This window comes from Astatotilapia calliptera, chromosome 18 (assembly GCF_964374335.1).
Source record: "Astatotilapia calliptera chromosome 18, fAstCal68.1, whole genome shotgun sequence".
In the NCBI taxonomy this organism is placed as follows: Eukaryota; Metazoa; Chordata; class Actinopteri; order Cichliformes; family Cichlidae; genus Astatotilapia; species Astatotilapia calliptera.
Genome location: NC_137439.1, coordinates 4,449,661 through 4,473,247, shown reverse-complemented (window position 1 = coordinate 4,473,247; position 23,587 = coordinate 4,449,661). Strand labels below are relative to the sequence as shown.

General features: G+C 42.8%; 1 protein-coding gene across 2 annotated transcripts in view; it reads left to right on the top strand.

Annotated features, from left to right (window-relative positions):
• The first annotated feature begins 7,053 nt into the window (after positions 1-7,053).
• basp1 (brain abundant, membrane attached signal protein 1) overlaps positions 7,054-23,587 on the top strand; it is a 49,038-nt gene continuing 32,504 nt past the window's right edge. Inside the window, exon 1 of one of the 2 annotated variants that reach the window (XM_026149375.2) lies at positions 7,054-7,216. The gene's annotated coding sequence lies outside the window, so the exon portion shown is untranslated. Of the gene's footprint in view, positions 7,217-22,683; positions 22,996-23,587 lie in introns of those variants that run through there. The other variant, XM_080292834.1, reaches the window with a different exon arrangement.

Sequence of the window (23,587 nt, the reverse complement as noted above, 5' to 3'; positions counted from 1 at the left end):
TAGAGAAAATAAATAAACCATGTTAAAAATATGCATATTTCTGCTGTAAAGCTAATCATTATAACACGCCACAGAGACCGCCGAGAACCTGGATCTGCAGTTTTTGGTGTTTTTGTGTTGACTTCATTTTTCAGCCCTGCAGGTTGTTATTTTTATTTTTCTGTGATTGATTTTAAAACTCATGGGAACGAAACCTCAGTCGGACATTAGTGGAAATCAAAGGTTACGCAGCATTTAAATACCAGCTGCTGAAGAAGCCATGGGCCAGAATTTGCAGATGTTCGTGTAAAACAGAGAAGCGATTCTCTCTGTGTCCATTGTTGTAATCCTTTCATCATGTGAATCTGGATTTATGATCTGGATTTGGATTTGACAATGTAGTTTATGTGACAAGGGGACCAAATCAATAATAAATCGTATGAAAAATGTGTTTAGTGTTAGAGAATCAACTTATTAAGAGACAAATTAGAAGACAATGTTGGATGTTGACAGAGGAAATAAAGAAATGTGTCTGAAATCTGGAACTGATCATCTCTTGGTTTACCAATACTGCAGGATTATAAGAGTCATTTTTTTCTCTTGTTGTTTGATGCTTTGCCAGCATCTTAAAATTTCAAAGTGCCCAAAACAGGATGAGGAAGACAAACATTTCCTGTGACTCTTTTAGACTTCTCCTAAAGATGTAAGATAACCGGACTGGGAATTATTTTCTTCCAGGACTGTGTCAGTGGTGAAGCCAAAACAGACATCCTCCAACCGGTATCATGCTGCGAGGAAGACAGAGAGAGCAGAAGACTGACTGTGGCAAAATAAAACACTGGAAGAGACGAGGAGCAGCAAAATCAGGTAACTCCGGCCATTTGAGAAAGTCCTAAATACTGTAAATGCAAACAGTGCTCTAAATATGTGCACAGCTTTTTAACGTTACGTTTGTTTATCATTTATTTTTATATGTACGTTTACCTGCATGTTGAGATGGGTAGTTGTGCAAACTTGTTTCATTAAGTAATCTCAGATTTAAAGTAGGAAACAGTCTGCACAGTGTTTGCCTTCAAATCCATAATTTAGTAGTTTTGTGGTCATTGAGTCACTTTTGTTGATTTGCACTCTAATTCTTATCAATTTTGTGATGTGTTTTTATGTTTATGCACCCTGTTGTTGTCTGTGTAATAATAATAAAAACAGTGTTCCTATAACTGTGCACACAAATCAGGAAAACTGATTTTTTTTTCACTCAACGCATAAAAATATTGTGTGAACTGCTCTAACCAATAAAAAGCATCTAAATTTTTAATGTAAGGTTTGCTAAATTTGTCTCCGTGAATCGCTACCTTATCGTGGTTGAGGGGTTTGTGTGTCCCAGGGATCCCAGGGGCTATGTTGTCTGGGGGCTTTTGCTCCCTGGTAGGGTCTCCCATGGCAAATTGGTCCTGAGTGAGGGACCAGACAAAGAGTGATTCAGAAGACCCATATGAAGAGAAGATCGAGGGAACAGTTTACCCTGCCCGGGATAGGGTTACCGGGGCCCCGCCCTGGAGCCAGGCCCGGGGAGGGTGCCCGAGGGCAAGCGTCTGGTGGCCGGGCCTTAGTCCATGGGGCCCGGCCGGGCACAGCCCAAAAAGGGGACATGGGCCCATCCTCCCGCAGGCCCACCACCCGCAGGAGGCGCCATAGGGGTCGGGTGCATTGTGTGCCGGGTGGCGGCCAGGAGCGGAGGCCCTGGCGGACTGACCCCCAGCTGCCAAGACTGGCAATCGGGACATGGAATGTCACCTCTCTGGTGGGGAAGGAGCCTGAGTTAGTGCGTGAGGTTGAGAAGTACCGGCTAGATATAGTCGGGCTCACCTCTACGCATGGCTTGGGCTCTGGAACCAGTCTCCTGGAGAGGGGCTGGACTCTGTCTCAGTCTGGAGTTGCCCCTGGTGAGAGGCGGCGGGCTGGGGTGGGTATTCTAATATCCCCTCGGCTTGCTGCCGGTACGTTGGGGTTTTTCCCGGTGGATGAGAGGGTTTGTTCCCTGCGCCTTAGTGTCGGGGAACGGGTCCTGACTGTCATCTGCGCTTATCAATTCAATTCAATTTTATTTATATAGCGCCAAATCACAACAAAAGACGCCTCAAGGCGCTTATGTGCTGAGTGGCAGTTCAGAGTACCCAGCCTTCTTAGAGTCCCTGGGTGGGGTGCTGGAAGGTGCTCCACCTGGAGACTCTGTTGTCCTGCTGGGAGACTTCAATGCTCACGTGGGTAACAACAGCGAGACCTGGAAGGGCGTGATTTGGAGGATTGGCCTCCCTCATCAGAACCCGAGCGGTGTTTTGTTATTGGACTTCTGTGCAAATCACAGTTTGGCCAAAACGAACACCTTGTTCGAACATAAGAGTGTCCATAAGTGCACGTGGCATCAGGACGCTCTAGGTCCTGGTGCCACGTGCACTCGATGATCGATTTTGTAATCGTATCACCAGACCTGCGACCATATGTTCTGGACACTCGGGTAAAGAGAGGGGCTGAGCTGTCAACTGATCACCACCTGGTGGTGAGTTGGATCAGGTGGAGGGGGAGGACGCTGGACAGACCCGGTGCACCTAAACACGTAGTGAGGGTGTGCTGGGAACGTCTAGCAGAGGCCCCAGTCCGCGAGATCTTCAACGCACACCTCCGGCAGAGCTTCAACAGCATTCCGAGGGAGACTGGAGACTTAAAATCTACAAGCCACTGCTGCACTGAGGTAACATTTTGTACGCAGGCAAAAGAAGTCCACTGTCAAACTTGAAAGTTGCGTTTTAGGGTTTATTCATCCAGTTTGGCGAGCAATAACAAGGATCCATTTTTGTTGCTTCCTGCTGTTTCTCCTGCTCTGGGGGAAAAAAAACATAGGCCCACCCCAGTGCATGCTGGTCCTATACCAGTCTCTTTATTTATAGAAAAATGGCCCTACAGTTCTTCCTGACTAACTTAACAAGATAAACAACAAAACAAAACAATGAAACAAGTATTAACCTACAAATAAAACTTGTGAATAACCCAAAAAAAGCAAAAAAGTAAACCAACAACAAACTTTAAGAAATTTCAAAATAATTTAAAAAAAAAAGTTTTTAATGAAAACCAGTAAACAACCATATAATACGGTGGTGGGGAAATCAAATGCACCGAATCTTCAAAAAACGTCAGCAAATAGAAAAATGCTGCAAAAGCTCACAAAGCACAATCACAATGTTTTTCTTTCCTTGACGTTTTTCAGGGAAAAAAAACACTGATGTTGTGGAGGTTTTTAAAAAAACCTCACAAAAAAGACAAATACGATGCACTTTTATCTGGCCTGGTACGATCACACATACGGTACAAGGTGCTTTGAGGAAATCTTTAGTAAACACAGTTTTATTTATGAAATTTTTAATCCCAACCTTCATCAATATTCTTACATTTACACACTTTAGGCCACAAAACACAAACTGCTGTATTATGTGAAGGACCACTTTGCCTTGGTTAACCAAAAAAAGGTTCGATCTTATTAAACTAGCCTCAGTGACTCCTAATCCCCCCCATTAATAACCATAAAGCCTCATCAAACAGACATGGAACCGCCTTAAGAACCACTAGTCTCCTCCAAGGATTCCTGAAACTTCTGAAGGACTTGAGAGTAAATAAGAAAGGAGAGAGGAGGAGAAAAAGAGACAGGGTTTGATAATTACTTTCAGTCAAGCTTGTCTCCACCTCCTCGTGATTATACCGAAGGCTAAATCTAATCTTAACTGCTTACCAGCAAATTATGATGCAGCAAACTCTTTCAGTCCGGGCAGGTCGTGACGAGCCTGATTATTACCATTAAGCCCTCATAAAGAGGCAGAGGTCCCGCAAACGCTTTGAAACAGTAAGAGTTCTTTGGCAGGTTTGTTTTAAAGACCGTGCCCTTTTCAAAAGCAGAGATTGCAAATTAATTTTCCCCCACTATTTTGTAACTTAAAGGTTTGCTGTAGCCATAACAGGCTGAAAATGTTTGATTTGATGGCTTTGTTTTAATCTGTTCGAACCCTAAATATGTGGACAAAACGACTATTTCAGTCTCCACATTTCAGTGTAAAACATAATCACAAATTTTCCTCTAGGTTCTCTAATGAGTCTATCTCAGAAGTTCTATGTTAGCTTCACTGAAACTGAAGAAGTGGACTCTTATAAATCACATAAAGCTCAGTGCTTGTTTGGGTGAATTTAATATTCCCCAGTTATTATTTGGGTTGAGAAAGCAAAAGGAGTTCGTGTAGCATTTTCTATCATGTTTTTAAACAACATTCAGGAAACTGTGTGCTGTATAATTAATGCTTAAATAATGCTGTTAACTGCGGTTTGACTGTCGTGACTCATCTTCACCACATCATCAAAACCAAATGCTTCAAAGCTCCTTTTGAACTCGACTCTGATGTTTGAAAGCATTTCTTCTGCTAACCTCAGGCCATATCTTTACTTCAGTTAATCTTCCAGTTCACTGTGCACCAATGAGCAGCTGCTCGGCCCCAGATGATAAGGTGTGGAAGTGCACTCAAGTGGATGATTCATCTGCAAATGAAAAAACTGGCACAGGAAGCCAAATACTGTCAAACTGCTGTTTATTGGTCCTCTCATCATCAAACGCATCGTTATGAACTGCAGGTCTGTTCTCGAGTTGTTTACATGTGCGGTAATTTTATAAGCGAGGAGATTAAAATAAAATGATGCAAATAAAGAGTTTTAACCTCCTGACATTCACCAAGTTGCCAGGAAATTGTTTAGGTGTAGGTTTAGGGCTGGGTAGGATTTTAGCCATTTGCTAAATATGCTTTATGTCATACATGAAAGGTTGCTGGTTCCTGTCAGAGACACAATTCCTACCTACCTGCTGTGGTGACCCCTTGTGGCACAGGAGCAGCAGATGGTAGCGATGTGGCATTCAAATTAAAAGTCAGGAGTGCAAAACCGTGATGCCGAGATGCAACTACCTTTACCTTTGTGGACCTGACCCTGATGAATTTGGCTTTGCTGCTGGCGATGTTTCAGTCTGGCATTCTTTGTCTTGCACTCAGTGTTGGCTGGACCCAGTTGTTTTTTAAAGGATGCTCAGAATAGATACTCTTTTATTCCTCACAAAAGACTCTGAAAGAGTTCGTACATGTACAAAAGGTGCAGGCCACCTTAAAACTGCCCTCCTGTTGGTGGTATGTGATAATGTTGGGAAAGAAAGGAAGGACTATGGGATGTGAAGGGTCACTTGTAGTTCATAGGCAGTGGGATCATCTGAGAACATGCAAGATTTATCAGCAGCTCTGTGCAGGGGTCAGGTACAGCCGGGTAAGTCGGGTCACTGCATCTCCCAGAACAAACTGACCTCTCCCTAATCCCAATACACTTCCTGCCAGAGGGAGGGGAGGGGGCTGCACTTTGTTGGTCTTCACCATGGGAATCCCTTTGGAGGAGCTGAAATGTTGATAACAAACTGCTGAGTCTCAGTGTGACATTGCAGAGGCAACAACAACACATTTAAGTTGTGGATATGAAAATGCACTTAAAGTGGACTTATTGTGGTTTTCCTTTTTCTCTGTGACATTTATACAGTTCAGTGATGGATGCTCACATTAACCATCACAACTACTTTCAAATAAAATAGGTCAGAATAAAGTCAAGTAATCCTTGTGAGCCAAACACTCGGCATGATGCCAGTGACATGTGATCTGCTTAATATGATCTTTTCGGGCAAACAACTCTGACTCTCTGCTTATGAGAAGCAGCCAATCAGAGAAAAGTTGGCTTACAGAGAGAAGCACTAAAAGCCTGTTGGTCACAGAAGAACAATGAACTGAGGAGCTGCACCAAGGCCAATTATACGATAAATAAGAGTTTTTCTTTAATAGAAACATACTTTTAGCTGCTGCCTTACAAGTAGAGAAGCTTGCGACCACTCTTGAATCTGTGATCTTTCACAGATAAGGCGAATGTTACAACCACTAATTACTATTGTTCTTTAATTATTTTTTTAAGAAGGATTACTTTGAACAGTTCACATGAAAATCCTGAATTCAAATGATTCAAGGAATCAAAAACTAAAACTTTTCAAAGCCTTTTGTTAAAGCTCATAAGTTCACCTGCAAACACTGTGACGTGACAGCCCTGCTGTCGACACTGACAAGGATGAGATTCCCCTGTGACAGAGAGGAGAGCAAGTCTCTGAAGAGAAACTAATAGCTTTACAACATAAACGCCCCTTTCCTTTTATTTGACATGAACTAACTTTTTAGCTCTGGTTTTATGTGGAGCATCAACTCTTTGCAAACATTGCCATCTAGTGTCAAACTTTAGGTAATGCCGTGCAGAAAATATGGTTATTACACATTCACCAAACCTTTCTGCTGTACTTAAACAGATGTAAACACATACAGATAAATACAATGACTTACTATTTCTGAAGCCCTCAGAGATTAAACATTAAAACATAAACAGTGGAGCATTGAGAAGCGGGTAAACATTTTTTGGAGTCAACAGTTTTTCCTAAAATGTGAAACAAGTTGAGTTTTTTTTTTCATTTTTATTTTGTAAAATCTGGTCCAATAAACAGATGACAGTTTCTTCAGTCTGTGAATCAACAGGTGCGTCCCGCCTACCAACAAGTCCTCGGAAACACGTGAATAAAGTGAACAGCAGGGGGCGCTCTAAAGCAACGACTGACGAAAGACGGAGCGCAAGAATGAAGTATTGCAACTAAAAGAAGCGCAGAGAGAAATTTCCGTTCCTAACAATATCAGAGTATTTTTTTTTTTACTAAATGCATAAATAAAATAAAATGAATCATATTGTGTGAAGGATTGAAAAAAATGAGCTTCACGTTTGGAGACACCGCTCGGTCACACATATGCAGCAGCACAGCAGTGATAAAATGATCATAAAGCAGCATTAAGTGTTTTATGATCCTAAAGAAATAAATGAAAATAAAGACGCGTGCACCACAGAGCTTTAATAAAGCGAGTCGTTAGGAACAGGTACGTTTTCTTCACGCTGCTCTGAGTGCACACCGCTCGCGCGTGCACGTGCGTTCAGATGCGTGTGCGCGCAGGCGGAGGATCGCCGCGGAGCCGTACCGTGTAGCAGGCACAAGCCGCTGGGCGCGCAGGAGAAGCCGCAAAAAAATCCAGCAGCCGCTGCTTGAAGCTGCCAGGAGCGCAGAGAACGTGTCGGAACTTCAGTGCACACGGTAAGAGCTGCTCCATCGCCCCACTCTCCTCTTTTACTGCCCCACGGAGCCGCTCACATGCTCGTGGCTCTTTTATTTTCTTTATTCCTTTTGTCTTTTCCCATCTCTCCGTTTGGACAGCCGCGCGGAGCGAGTGCAGGGGATGAGACAAAGGACGTGGAGATGTCGTGAAAAAAGAAGGAAATCAAATATTTTTTAGAAAGGGAGAAATTAGGAAACTGTAAAATTCTGTTTTCTTCTGTGCTCTTTTTTTTTCTCTTTTTCTTTTCCAGGCGACAAAATGTGCACGAGTTTAAAAAGGGGTGTGTACAGTCTGGGAGAGCACGCGCTCAGACACGGTCTCGTTTTTCTCACTTTTATTGAGGGAAAAAAGCAAAAATCACCTCGACAGCGCTCAAAGTGCGATCGAGCAGCGTGCTCTTTATTATTTATTGATTGCTTTGATATCGTTTATGATTATATAATTTCCACAGACTGCTCCGCACCGCAGAGGGGAGGGGGGATTTGGGGCTCGGGGGTGGGGTGGGGGTGCCCCCCTCATAATTCGCAGCCAGTAAACAGTTGAACATCCAGAAATAAGAAGAGTGCTCTTCTGCTCGCCCCACCTCTTTGTCTTTGTGGAGGTGTGACACCGTTCTGCCTGAATGCGACACGCACGCGCGCACACGCACGCACTCAGTGACTCGTATCACATGCACTCTCTAACCACATCAGTCCGTGTCATGATTCAGATGAATTATTGATCTCATATTCTCGTTTTATTGCACTCAGAAGGAGTATGGAGGAGGGATGGGGGGTTGAGGAGCCTCTGTGGGATGATGTTGATGAGGAGGAGGAGGATGAAAAGGAGGAGGGTGGGGGTGGCTGATGGAGAATCTAAGCTGCATTCTCTCCCGCACAAACACAGAGTTCATCTTTTCACTCGTCTTCTTGTTTCTGCCGCTGCTCGAATGTATCGGTTTGCTTACGCAGCGAGTCAAACTTTATTAGCCGTACCCCGCCGGTTAATTGCCTGGTCCTTTGTTTGCCGCGGCACGCATGCGCATTAGGTGTAGGGTGTGGATGGGAGAGATGCCACCTTGCGTATCAATAGGATGGAGAGGAGGAGGACAGTCTTTCGGGTTTTGGTTTAGTTGTTTATTTGCGTGAAAAAAAAAGACAATAAACGATTAAAATGTGACGAGGAGGGGTTGTGTGTCTGTGCGCGTGTATTTTGGGTTGTCTGCGTGTTTTTTCCCCTCCATTTCTCGGTGATGTGACGCTGTGGATTGTGTGTGCGGATGACGGTTTGTGTGTGAATGGCGTCTCAGTTGTGGTGGTGCTGTATCGGAATTGGACTGTGCTGCAGCGATGTGCTGAAATAACTGATGAATCGGGTATTGTAATGATTAATTATGATAATGACTTCACCTGAAATCACAATGAAACCGATGCAGAAATGACAAACAGCATTATTTGCTTAAAGAAGGTTTTGTTGGACAATTTTAATGATTTTCTGGCAAACTGTCACCTGCACAGTTCATGCACTGTAGCAACAGATAGTTAGGACATTCATAGACATTCAGTCTTACAGCTCTGAGCCCACCAACAGCTGAAGTCAACATACAGGAATCTGCAGTCTGTGGGAGTTTTTTGCTTGTGTTGACTTACTGCTGAAATCAACCTTTTACCTGACACAGCAAGTAAAGGTGTGCAGCGAGGGCGCGTCACACCTAGGGTTGTAAAATTAGTCCAATTCAGATTTCATTGACATTTTCCTCCTTTAACAATTATTAAAGGAAGATAATGAAGATAACGTTCGCACTGTGCTGCTCTGCGTTTCCTAACAGTGCTCTGACCCTGTTGGTGTTTACTTCATTTCTTTCTATATTTCCATTCCTATTTCAGATGAATTACAATCAAATTTCAAGGGTACGTTGCAACAGTTAAAGAGATGCGTTCAATAAACCCAGTCAGTCCACAAACAGTCCCGTTAACTGTGATCTCAGCCGTGGCCAAAATAACTGTGATTGTAATTGTTGCCGTAATCAAACAACAGTTTACTGTAGCAGCAGTTTGTAGGAAATCACTGATGAATGCAGAGACAATTTCCATTTCTAAACTGACTCACTGTCTTTTCCACTCTTGCCCAGTGATGGGAAGATTTACAGTTTGATGCTTCAAAGGCGATAGCAGATAGGGAGCGAGTGTAATTGGTCTTGGTGGGTGGGCGGCCGGGGTTAATCAACAGAGTGGGTTTACGAAACTCTGCGTGAGATTAGAATTTAAGAATATGGATGAGCATGTTCACATCATATCCACTGATATTCCATAATTAACATATAGAGATTTTATAGCATTTGTTTTCATCTCGTCATTAATTATTTCTGCACGTTTGCAAACACGGCCTCAGTATGAATTCAAACAGACAATAATGACATTTGTGATGAGGGATAGATGGTTTAAAACGCCTTTTTCAAAATGAATCCCATCGATTCTGATATTATAGTCTCAGGATGGTGGGATTTATTACAGGGTGACACATTAAATGCTCTGATTGCTTTTTTGTGTGGAACACACCATGAATAGTTACCTAAGCTGACAGTTTGCTTAAAATGTCAGCAGACAAGATCTGGGAAGTGTTTGTTTTTGGCTGAGGATGTTAGCCCTCGGCCAGAGTGCTAATGTACAACGGAGGCACTTGGAAACAAATCATCACTTCCTCTACATGAAAAGAGAGCTGGACCCGCATCACCTAGGTGATGTGTTTGCTTGTGTTGTAGATGTGCTGTTAAAAGTGCCTCCATCTGACAATACAAGTAAAAGGAGACCCTGACCACGTCAGGGGATGTAGAAACTCTTAATACAGATGTGCATTTCAGCTATACAGTCCTACACAGTGACCCAGACACTGCTTTATGTTTGGTGTGATCTGTCTTCATTACACTCTCGTGTTGTTTCTGTCTGTGACACTCAATAATGAGCTTTCATGTGCCGATGTTGCACCAGCGATGTAATAAAACAAAACATTTAAAGATATTTAAATAGGAGAATGCTATTTCTTCCTGTTAAAAGGGAGTTTTTCCTTCCCACTGTTGCCAAAGTGCTGCTCACAGGGGGTCATGTGATTGTTGGGTTTTCTCTGTATGTATCATTGTAGGGTCTACCTTACAATATAAAGCTCTTTGAGGTGATTGTTGTTGTGATTTGGTGCTCTATAAATAAAATTAAATAGAATCAAATTGAATAAAAAAAATGATACGGAGCATTTTGATTGGTTGAAATGTGACTGGGAATACTTCTTGTCCTTTGAATGACTCTTATTACAGGTGAGGGTATTTTTGAGAGAAATATTACCTTTATTAAGATTTACAATCAGATTGGATTCACAGAAAACATCTCAGACACGAGGTTGGTTTCTGTAATTTTCCCAATAATTGGTGATCGGTGCTTAAAGGACAAGTACGTAAGACTTTGTGACATCTAGCAGTGAAGTTGTAGATTGAAACTGACTGACTCCTCCTCCTTTACTTCTACCTTTCCAAGCCTGAATGAGATGTTGGTCATCAGTTTAACATAAAACAATCTAGACCTGAGGCACGTTTAATCCTGCTGTGTTTTCCATCATATTCTGGTATTCTGGACACTGCCTTGGCTCATCTGGACTCATGTGAAAACATGGCAGCCCACTACGGCAGGTTCCCTGTAAGAAGATCCCCCCCCCTCCCTGTGAACATAAGAAAGTCCCACAGCTAATTTAAATGTAAAGATTTCCAGTCATTTGCAGTGGTAAAAATATTCTGAATACTCATAGCTTTGCAACCTCCTCATGAGTGGTGTTGCAGGATCACCATGGTAATGGGGGTCTTGTAGTAATGGTAAATGGCCTGTATTTGTATATCGCTTTACTAGTCCCTAAGGACCCCAAAGCGCTTTACACATCCACCCATCCACACACTAGTGATGGCAGCTACATTGTAGCCACAGCCACCCTGGGGCGCACTGACAGAGGCGAGGCTGCCGGACACTGGCGCCACCGGGCCCTCTGACCACCACCAGTAGGCAACGGGTGAAGTGTCTCGCCTAAGGACACAACAACCGAGACTGTCCGAGCCGGGGCTCGAACCGGCAACCTTCCGATTACAAGGCGAACTCCCAACTCTTGAGCCACGATCATGCGTGTTGCCTGTCTGGCTGTTGATTGGCTGACATAAATTCATCCCCGACTCTGTTCATTCATCTTTGCCAGATGGAGACAAACGGCAACCTGATGAGAAGTTAGGATGGTGACTCATCGGTTACCGCCGCTGTCTGCTGCTCAGTGTGTGACTGTGAATACGTTACGGAGAGGAGAGCAGACACGAAGCAATGATACCTCACCCACCCCTGTCTGTGTTACACACATCGTGTACTCATGCAAAAGTAAGCGGACGATGAGTCATAGGTGATTATCAGTGTGTGTCCACATACTTGCAGTGTACCTGACAGACTAAGGGACTGATAATGAGGGGGTGAGGGACATTTTGTCTACATGAATTTGCAGGTCTTAGAGGGTCCGTCTCTCATTATATGATTTTTATTTATTTTTTATTTCATTGTTTGGTCATGTGATCAGCAGGATCACTTTCACACAATCCTGCATCAGTCTTAATTAAGGCATCATGCTGTGTGTAATGGAGAAACAGGCTGGTTAACTTAAGGGAGCGGAGATAAAGCAGAACAATGGGAGGCTGCAGCTGTGTAGCACATATGAACAACTGTGTGTGTGTGCGACTCAAAATAACCTGAAATCATTTGGTTACGTGTTGCACAACACTGTATCTATCTTTGAACGCAGCGTGGGTTACATTTTTAAGGAAGTGCAAGATGACAACTTCTTTGCAGGTTGGAAGTATGTTTTAGTTACCGTGACTACAGTGAACTGAAACCTCAAGGATATATTTAGTTGCGTGTGATATCATTTGCATTTAATTGCATTAATGTGGTGGGTTTTGTGGTTTATCCTTACAGCAGCCTGCGGACAGAAGTACCAAAAGGTGCAGTTCCACTAATGTCCACTGGAGGCTGACTCTAAAAGAAGAAAGCAAATCCCCCATAGAGTCCCATGTGATTTGAAAGCCTGTGTCAGTATTCACGCAGTTCACAAATATATTTTTTAAAAGTGATCAAGAGTTCAGGCAGTCAGCTTGAGTCAGCTGCATGTTTTTTATCTGCATCCTGTGCTGTATCCCATCCCCCTTTGATCACGGTAGTCTACCTAAAACATCAAGGTCCTGCTTTTACAGCTCACCTGAAATCTAAGCTGACACCTGCTGCATACAGTATTTTAAACATCCCCCCTAACCCATCACCCAGTTAACCATAATCACTCCCACTCGATGTTATATTGAGCGTTTCCTGTTGGGCAGTGATGAGATCTCACCCTGACTGCTACTATTTCTGCTGCTAGCCCCACCACTGCTAATCTTTAATCTTTTCCATTGGAACATTCATTTGTGGTTTCTTTCATCTGCAAGGCAACCGTACAATACAGCCCAATGCCACCTATTAAAACCCCAGAAATCACCATAAAAGGAGTTTGACATTGACAAAATGTAACTGCAGTGTCACCGTGCGTATTTTAGGCCACTTGTTGAAGCGCCTCACTCCCTTTGGCCTGGCATATCCTGTCCAATTCTCTATTCAAGGCTATAAATAAATAAAAGGCAAATGGCACAGAGTTAACATTTATTACAGCACTGCTGCGGACTTCATTAGTGTGCTAGTGTTTGTGAACCCTTAGTTTAATGCCACTGTGTTATAATTACAAAAGAAATGCTAAATGCTCTGTTTTCTGTTTATAACACTAGAACAGCTGTTGCAGATGACAGCTCATAGTTTTTCTTTTGTACGAGTGCAAAACAGAGAAGTGGATTTCTTGGACAGCAGCCACCATTAACAGACAGTTTTTTATGTTGTTTGACAGACCAGCTCACAACAGTGTGGAGGTATAAATGCTAAGTGTTGGCTGAGAGTTTGACTCCATAACGAGTCCACGAGCTGCACTGAAAGCAGGAATAGTTGCTTCCTCACAGTAGGAACTTTTGAACTTGAGGAGAATCTTCGTGTGGCCGCGCTGCCTCCGTTCGATAGGCGCTCGGTGTCCATCAGTGTGGTCCTCTGGCCTGTCAGGAATGAGGAAGTCAGATGTTTCAATTTCCTGTTAAAGGAAGCATGAATGTGTATCAAATGGCTGTAAACTTGTGCTTAAAGTTTATTTTGGTGCCATTTATTTATGCTGCTGAAGTGCAGCACAGCAGTTGGACGTGGTGGTTTTGCAAAAGATGTTGTGATGAGAAGAAATGACTCGTAGCTCTGCTACGCCCCACTGCTGACACATCTGTCATGTCATCTGTGTGTTTTATCTGCTTGGTTGGGAATTAAATCATCATAATTGTAGATGAAAATTAGGTTACTTTTATGCTGATCGCTGTACCGACTTCTGGTCTATGGATAAATCTTTTCACATTTAATTTTTGTTGACATTTAACATTGCGTTATTATTTTGTAGTTGGTGCAGTTTCAGTAAAAACATCAGATAATGCTAGGGTTAGCTGCAGATAAAACCGTAAAACAGAGTAGTGTAGATGAAAAGATTAGACACAAGTCAGAAATGAAAAAGGATTCTGTGCACACTGCATTTATCAGCTCAGATGTTTTTATAGTAATATTGACTGAAATCATATGAAAGTGCTAACTTGCTAAGTGTAAATGGTGATTGGTGATTCTGACTTGGCTGTCGGTGTGAATGCTCGTCTGCCTCTCGGTGTTAGCCCAGCAGCAGATTGGCAGCCTGTCCACGGTGCACGCTGCCTCTATCACAGCTGGGATTGGCTCGAGCCCTCCCACCACCCTGACCTCACAAACCCCACAGCAAGTAACACATTATGATTGTGATTCATGCTCAGCAGTTTCCTAACTTGGTAACATTACACAGTAATTATAAGAAACTAGAGGGGAAATGCTTAAGTTGATGACCTGCTTCTCGTAGAACAGGGTTGCGCAAAAAAGGGAGTAATACACGACAAATGAAAAGCTAATAACATGTGATTAATCTGCAAACAGACAAAGAGTTGATGGTGAGTAGGTTTACCTTAATATAAAGTGCTGCCAGTTTTAAAGCACCAACAGAGAGCTGGGGATAAATCTGTGCTTTTTAGGTCTTTCTTACAAAAACTGCATGTTCCTTTAATTGATTATTAAAGAAAGCAGCAGAAACATCTGATGTGAGCTGGCAGGAGCGAGGCTCCAAAATATACATTAATGTGATTCAACAAATGCTAAACTCTTTGACCTCAGGGGTCTTCTTGTCTTGCATTCAGGGGATTTTTTGCAGCGAAAATGCAGGAAACTAGAAGTAGAAGCGACGGCCGGCCCCTCCTCGTGTCCCTGCCCGCTCTCCAGTCTCGCTGGAGGTTTGACGGCACCCCAACATGTCCTCGTCCTCGGCAGCTCTTTCACCGTGAGCGCCATCTGTCACATCGCTCCTCGTCTTCCAGGAAATTACAGATCAAACCGAAAGCGACAACGTTATCTGATATGTACCCCGACGGGGCAGGAATGAACTCGGCCGTCTCGGCTCGCTCTCTGCTGAATCCCAAATCCACTCACTCACTCGGGTGTCCTTGTGGATGTAGAATCATTTGGCGAGGGCAGATAAAGGACCAGTGCGGCCATATTTCTTCCAACGACCTGTCCTCTTATCTGTAGAGCAGACCGAGTTGATTCTAAAAGTGGAGCAGACGGCGATAACATTTTCAGAGCTATGGGATTTTAATAGCCCAACAATTTCACTTTAAGCTTGGCTAGAAAAGCGGCACCTGTTATTGTTAAGTAATTGCTATGAAAGAGGGACAGTGCATTGTGAAGGTATTTCCAGCTCTATTAACACCTGTATCAGCCAAATGGGCACATTTATATAGAGATGTCGCTTTGTTATATAATAATAACTCTGCCATTGAAAGGAAGTCATTTTTTCCCTCTCTGGCTTCAGGTTTGTAAACAACAGACACAGAACAGCAAATCCCGGGGAAATCAGAAAGTGTCACATTCCTGATTTAAAGACTGTGACTGATATCAGAAGCATTTCTGATTTTCTATGCAAGAGTCAGTTATTAACTGCAGGAATTTCCAGATTCAGATATTCAGTGTGACTTACAGGCCAGTGTGAACTCGGTAATAGACGTTCACAGCTCTGTCTGCGGCAGCCATCTTGTTTTAGCCCACAAGTGCAACTGAGCACAATCTGCTGTGTAGTGTGAAAAGGTAAAAAAATAATCTGGCCTTTCATTCATGTCAGACTGTAAAAGAGAAGAGTGTGACACCAGCTCTTCACAGAGGTCCAGCTGTTTTTAAGAAACGCTGCCGCTCTGATGGCTAAAAATCTATAAGCCAGGAAAAACTTGACAACTAAAAATGGCCTAAAAGAGAACCAGCTGAAAGGTGTTTGATGTGCCCGTTAGTTTCATGTGTCCCTCACCTATAAATTGGCTTCCTGCCTCAGCACCCAGCCAGCAAAGAACCCAAAGGAGGATTCAGCGCGCTGATGTCCGGTTGCTGCACGTGCAAAGTTGTGATAATACCACAGCTGCTTCTGTGTGAGCAGAAGGCGATAAACTAAGAAAAAAAAATAAGAAAACTGTTCTACAGCCAGACGAGGACACGTCTGCCTCGTTAATTAAAAATAAACTTAAGGATTCTGATGATGTTCATTCTTCTCCTGAATGCTCATAAAGCAGCACCTTTAAGCACCAACTGTTAGCATCTCAAACTATTATCAGCCAGTAGAGATCGTTTAACTGTGAAGCATCTACAACTGGCTCAAATGTGTCTGCAGTCAGAGTTGTGTTTATCTGACGGAAAGCAGAAAATCTAAGATTGCTCACTGACCGGGCCCCAGCAGATCCTCACTGTTGATGTTTTTCGTGTGTCTTACAGTTTCTGCAGCAAAATGAAACGGATCCTTCTTCTTATCGATGATGCTGAACACAGTAAGCAGAGGCATGCTGGTGCATTTAAGGCATGTTAGCATAGTGATGTTAACATGGAGACTGTTTCAATTGAAATTTCTGTTGAAAGTAGCGTTAACGAACACTGTGATGCATTTAAATAACGGGCAGTTATTAGAGAAACAAAGGAGAATAAAGGAAGCACACAGACTGACATTCGCAGGAAACCTGAGATATAAAAGTACCAACTTTATTCAGAACTGTGGATGACGAACAGCCGTCACAGGCCGTCAGCATTTCCTTCCTTCCTCCCCGTCGCTCTCTTTTTTCCTTTAAACCTTTAAGGCCCGCCGAGTCTTGGAAACCAAACCAAACGCCGTTCCTGGCGTGAATCTTAAACAGTCGAGGGACGGAGTCTGAAAATAATGAGATGGTACAACAGAGTGAAGACTCGGAGGTGTTCGGCCTCTTCGCGCGAGCGCCGCGGTCCCAGTTCTGTCAGCTCCCATCATCGAGAGACAAACTGATGACGAGAAGAAAATTACAAGAATATCTCTCGCCGGATTTTTTTTTTCCTGAAGTGCGAGACGTAATCAAAGGCCTGTCTGAAATCCTCAGCCATGTGTTGGATGTGTGAGACGTCGGTAAGCTGGTGGAGATGTGTGTGTTTTTAATGCATGCAAGGTGGAAGTGAAGAATTTTTACAGCACTGTACATATTTGTGGTTTGTCTCACCACATCTGAAGCTTTTAAAGCAGAAATAGTTTATTCACAATTTATTTACATTTATTAAATAATTTATTGTTTATTTCCCAACATTTTCCTGGTGTTTATTGCTCATCAACAAATAACACACTGGCTGACTTAATTTTGTTTTTATAAATATGAACGTTTATTGAATTTACTTGCATATTTTGCCATGTGTTGGATTACATGCATGTAACTATGAACTTATTTTGCAAAAAAGAATAAAATATAAAGTAATTCAGTTAAATATTAGATTAAATAAAGTATTCTGCTTTGTTTTTTTAGTGTTTTATTCAAAAATAATTAATTAATACAATGTAATGTAATCATATACTAGATGTAGCTTTAACAACAACCATCAAATAAACAGTCTGATTATAACTAATCTAATTAAAATGTATTTGTAATGATGCTCCGTGATCATGTCTTTAATTCAATAATTTGGCTCTTATTCTAGAAACTTTAAGCAGACCCCATCCAGACTCTGCGTGCCCCCCCCCCCACACACGCATCCTCGCTGGTGCTCTCACCCCCACCCCCCCGGCTCTTCTCGGGGTTAGCTGGAGTTGAGAGTCAACTTTGTCCTGCCTCCATGTCTAGCCTGGCACCCAGCACCACTCACTCCAGGGCTGCCCCCTCCCTCTCTCTCACTCTCGCTGTCTCACTGTTGTGGCTGAAGACAGCAAACGCCCGCCACGTCAAATTTCACTCCACTGGCGTTTGGCTGCGAGCCGCAGACACGCCGGTGACAGGGGTCACTTAGATCCAAAGCTGAGCGGGTCAGTTTAGCCGAGCTGGGCAGACGGACAGATGGAGAAAAACAAGGCTGGGCTGGATGTCTGAGTCTGCAGCTCTGCTATGAGTGTTAGAAATGGATGCAGTTGTTGTTCGAGATCAGCCCGAAGCTGCTTTTACTGCTACTCAGAGAGTCCCGTTTCTGATGCCATTTTAAGGTCACAACCACAGTTTCCTTTTTTACAGTTCGAGCTCTGGTTGAAGCCAGGCAGGAGATTGTTCACCAAAGTCACATGACCCACATGTGGCGATGTGCTGTTACTTGATGCAAGTACTTCAAGTGACTTCATCTTTTGCTTGTGAACTCACTGCCTCCTTTAAACGTCTCAGCGAATCTTCCTCTCTCTTTGTGCGTCGTATTTACGGCAAGATGTTAAAGCTAATTCTGGAGAAGGTTTTATGCTTTTCCTGTGCACTCAGGCCTAGCTGGTAAAGGGGATCATAAACATCACAGAAAAGTCTCCAGAAAGCAGCGAGGAGTTATTACCCTCGATTCTGGGTGCAGAGGCAGGAGGGGTAAAGCGTTGAAAGGATTTTTATATCAGACAGCTTCTGTCCTCACTCCTGATGGACTGAGCCGCCCTCTAAGTCTTGTAATATGACCGAAGAGACACAAAACTTTGACCTCCTTGCACAAAACCCCTGAAGGCGGCAATTTAAGAATCCATCAGTAAATTCTCTGTTTTGCTCTGTAAGGCTTGGCACTCGTGACTGAGGTCAGATTCAGGTCAAATATCAAAGGAATGTAAACATTTCATCATATATTTATTGAGATATCTCAGTCAGATTATCGCTTGGTGAAATCTTATTCACTGAATTAAAGCTGTCAGGTAACTTTGTAATCTTTGCAAACCAAATTTTATCCTGCTTAAATAAATGGGAAACAATTAGGGCTTAAAAGATAAGAAGCTAAAGTAAAATCTAATGATAGTCACTCATGTAAAAGAGTATGTCTCCAATTAGCAGCTAATGAGCTGAAACATGCAAAACAACTGATACTATTTTAAAAGCCATTTCCCATTAGCAGTTTTCATTCCATTCCCAGAAATTTCTCAGAAATGTCACCTGGCTCTGATCCGATGTAAAAAAAAAAAAAAAAGAAACCCTCTGAGCTCTGCTCATCAGCACAGCCCTGCAGAAATATTGATTGATGTTGGACCATGTCTGGCTCCGTCTGGAAGCCAGGAGGGACCTCAGGGATCTGTGCAGACAGATGGAAAGGAAGATGGTGTGGGACACAGGGACAGCAGAGCTGCTAGTGGTGGGCTTAGAGCTGCAGTTGTATTGATTGACACCAGAGATGGAGCTCTCTAATGCTGGGCTGAAAGCAAGACAAAGAAATCTTCTGCTACGAAACAATCCCCGGGTAGCTTTGGTAGCCAGATGGAGCCTCTGTACAGATGTGATAGGAGCAGAATGTTTGCTGTAGTCTCTCTGGAGCTGGAAGTGTCACAGGAAACAGATAAGCAGCAATTAGCCTTATCCAGCACCTCTTTACAGAATAATACTGCAATCCAGCTGTGTGTCTGAAATTCTTTATATTAAGGTTACATTACTGTGTTGTTCATTAAAGAGCCGGGGCACTTTTGTTATTGCTTCCTGTTTAATTCCAGTGAATTCAGTCAAGCTTTCGGTAAATAAATCTTCATCATTGCAAATGTTTGTCTCAGAGCCTTTATTGAGATCAAATAAAGCCCACCTGTGCTCTGACATGCAAGCACACATGGGAAGTGAAGTTTATAGTTGTGTGACTTACCAATAAGGGAGAAAAGCAGTCAAGAAATCTTTCTTCAAATAAAATAAAAACATGTGGAACAAAAAATAAATAAATAAAGGAAATCTGGAAAATGTCACGTTCACTGCGAGTTGCTCAGTGTCAGCTAAACTTGATATGTGAATGTAATTACTCAATTTGGGTACTCAATCAGCACAAATCTCAAAGCAATCAAGAGCAATTGTAGCATCGGTTAACGTAACCTTTAGCTGTGCCTGCGGTGAGATGGAACTTCGGGCTTCCAGATTTCCATTCTTCCTGGTTCATCGTGTCTGTGATGTGTCTGAATCAGTGGATCCAAGCATTCCTGTTTAGTTTGGCTACATTTAAAAATAAAACAATAAGTGAAACTTGTGCCAGTGTCCACGATGTCATCTGGCCAACTGCTTCGTGAACATCAGCCGGACATAACTCAGTGACTAGTAAAGTCTTGATTACAAGAACTTTTGTGCAAAATGTTGCACTTCCTCTAACACCGACACTCTGGTGTGTCGGTCCCCAGAGATCACCAGGTTAAAATGTGCACGAGTCATGACGTCAGCTTGTTTACAGCTTTCTTTAGCTAATAATACCCGTACAGTTACTCCTTTGTAGCGCTCCTGTTCGATTTAAGTTTAAAGTTAAGGGTGTTATCACTTTGACAGGTGGACGGTGACACAGGCAGCTGTAGCTGATAGGTGACCTCTCCTCAGCTAATGCCTAAACATGACATTCGTGCCTTTCAAGCATTTTTACTTAACACTAATTAGAAGGTTTGTGTATTGTTTCCTTGCACCTCTGCAGACTATTATATGCTTTATAGATATATCGTAGCACTCCCGTCTTTTCCAAATATGGTCAGTTGTCGATCTAAAAAATACAACACGGTGTGACAGCAGGAACAGAATCAGACACAGCTATTTTGCAATGATTGATTGCAATAATATAATCAGTATTTCAACATTTTTACAGTGGAACCTCTGGCCATGTACCTTATTAGCATGAGACAATCTTTGCCAGCACTCCACTACCAGTTTTATGTGTGCTTAACAAAATAAAGAAAGGGGAAGGCATTCAAATAATCACAGAACAAAGCCGCAGTATATGAACATAAAATACAAACACAGCTGGGAACACAAAGTTTTTATTACTCGTTACGAAATATCACAAACAATGGTTATGACACGGAGTTTATGGACTTACTTGAATGAGTTTTCAATGTGAAAACTGAATATTCATGATTCCTGTTATTTGTGAAGTGTTTTCTCTGTGTAGACCTCACCACAGGTATGTCAGGCCACAGATGGGCAAGTAATCAAAGTATATGGCTGGTGCACTTTTCTTCCAGGCTTGAGTCAGGAAACGTCCCAGCCTGCCAGGCAGGCGGGCTGTCTCATTTAAATTCAGAGGCACCAGTGATGATGAAAGATGCAGAGACGAGATCACGATTCCTTTGAATATCTGCACAAACCGAGGACATTGCAGCTCTTGAAGTCTCCTTTCTAAACAGCGTGTATCTGAGGCCGGGCGGCGACGGCGGTGTGCGTTGGGAGGAAGGATTATTGGCAGGACCCTGTGATGGAGTGGAAGATAGAGCCGGCTGTCACAACAGTTTGGGAACTGTTCTTTTGAAATGACAGAGAGGACTAGCACATCCACCCTGCACCATCTCCAGCACTGCTAAGGGTTCATTTTGGTTTTGTGGTTTATGATGTGCACTTTGCAGCTTATTGAACGTGTACGACGTTCATGCCTGCTTAAAATGGCTGCCATTTGGACTGTCAGAGAGGATGGATGGCCTTCAGTGAGGGGCTCTAATGCAACAATATTCCATAGATAGAAAACAATGACCATTTGAAGTGTAGCTCATCCAGCTCAGCCAGAAATGAGAAACAAAGTTTGTATAAAACTGAACAAAGTCATTGATATTTCTGAGTCTGACTCGATAATAATTTCTGTGGGACGAGCCCAGGAGAGAACGGACTATATTTATGGAGATGAATGACTTCAGTCGTTAATATTCCTCCAACACGTTCACTCATTAATTCATATTTTCATGCCCTTGTAGCCGGTCTGTTCCACTGTGACACAAGGTCAAAGCAGTGCAGTTGGAAGTTGTTTTCTGTTTGCACACCATTAACGACTGAGTTCAATCGACCTGTCAAGCTTCCTGCCGACGTCGTTGAATCAAATGCTGTTTCAATTTGCGTCTAGACTACTAACCAGGGACCATTAGTCCATATTAAGCCAGGATAAATGAAAGCAGACTCTACTACAGTCGGTTCTTCCTGCCTTTAAGCAAACTTCCTCCTGATTGGCTGCCCCTCGTGAACAGAATATTTTAACTGCAGGTGAGGGAGCGTCTGAGCTCACTTCACCAGTTGTGTGACTGACATGACAGTGACAGGGAGCTCCCCTCTCAATTATTATACTGTACATACACATGTATATACATTTACAGCACAGCTGCCTGCCTGAGCCTGGTTCTGCTCGAGGTTTCTTCCTGTTAAAAGGGAGTTTTTCTTTCCCACTGTCACCTTTATAGAGAAACTGGTTACAAAACAACAATGTTGGGCTGTACATCTGTCATTTCTTTAAGCCCACCGTTATATAGAGCTTTTTACTACAAGCCTTAGTAGCCCAATCACACACAGATTCGTCCAAGTGCTTTTCTCTTACCTTGTCTAACATTGACACTCACACTGATGGACACGCCAGGCTTCATTATCTCGCCCAAGGACATTTTGAAAAGCAGACTTGAGGTTCTCCCAGGAAGCAAACCGCCAACTTTTCTATTGGTAGATGACACAGTCTCCCTCATGAGTCAGAGTCGCCACAAACTGGCATTGTCCAGTAAAGTAGAGCAATAATAATGCAGAATAAACACTCAGCTGTTCTTATTATGAAAGACTGAGAACATCCAATATGGCTGCCACAAGCTGCATTATGTTAGCTGAAAGCCGTCAAACATTTACATTAACAAAGACAACAGAGAACAGCTGATTCCTGACACACACACACAAATACACACACACCACGTCTCTGTAAGAGTAATACAAGACAGGTCATTGTGTTGGTGCAGACTATTTTCCATAAATCATGGAGGGAGCAGACAGCGCTCTGGTAGGAAGTGAGAACGGTTTGTACTGACCAAGACAGTCAGTCAGCCATCTTACAGACACTCAGTAGAATGTGTAGGTTTTTAACGTAGTTTGGGGGTAATTTATTAGAGGTCCCAATAGAGATGGACTTATTTAATTGTAAAGTTGGAATTCTCAAACAAACACAAATGCAGGCAGGCGGGGCGTAAAACAAGAGATTTTAATGCACTGCTTTGGTGAAGAAACCAAAGGAGGCACAGGCAGACTGCGGGATAGTCTGACAGAAGTTGATATGGAAAAGTCAAAAAGAAGGGAACGGACACCGAAGACTAGAGAAAAAAAACAGGAGGACAATCCAACAAAGACAGAGGGAAAGACAAGAACAGAAAGGAGGGAAAGGAGGGAAGCGGAACAAAGGTAGGAAGTGAAAACAGATAAACACTAACCTTCAACGTAAAGAGGGAAGTAGCTGTAAGACGAATAACACGCTGACAAACATGAAGGCGGACGTGGAATCGGAGATCTTTTAAAACTAATTTGTCTTGTTTAAACAAGCGTGTGAAAAAATGGTTACAAGTGAATGCAAGTGCTGTAAAACGTTCACACATTTCTAAATAGATCTTTGCAGAGGTGTGAGCGTTAAGAAACATGAACATGCTCAAAATAACTGCACATTTGATTCCATGTTACACCTGAAGATCCGGGTCTTGTGGACCTGATTCCATTACAGTTTAAACTCTGGATTTCTTTCTCCCATATGGAGTCCTTCACACTGCTACAAAGAACTGCTTATATGAATAGTTTATGGGAAAGGACACATAATCATTAATATTCTGCAGTTACACCAGCTGATTTGCATTCTGATGTACCGACTGCTCTTTATTATTCTGTAACTTTTTCTACACGATGAATATCCGTTGCTGTCCAGATTCATACCAAGCAAAATAAAACGACTTTTATTTCCTCCAGACTGGAATGTTTGCAGCTCCCAGAGGCAGCACAGGCCCTG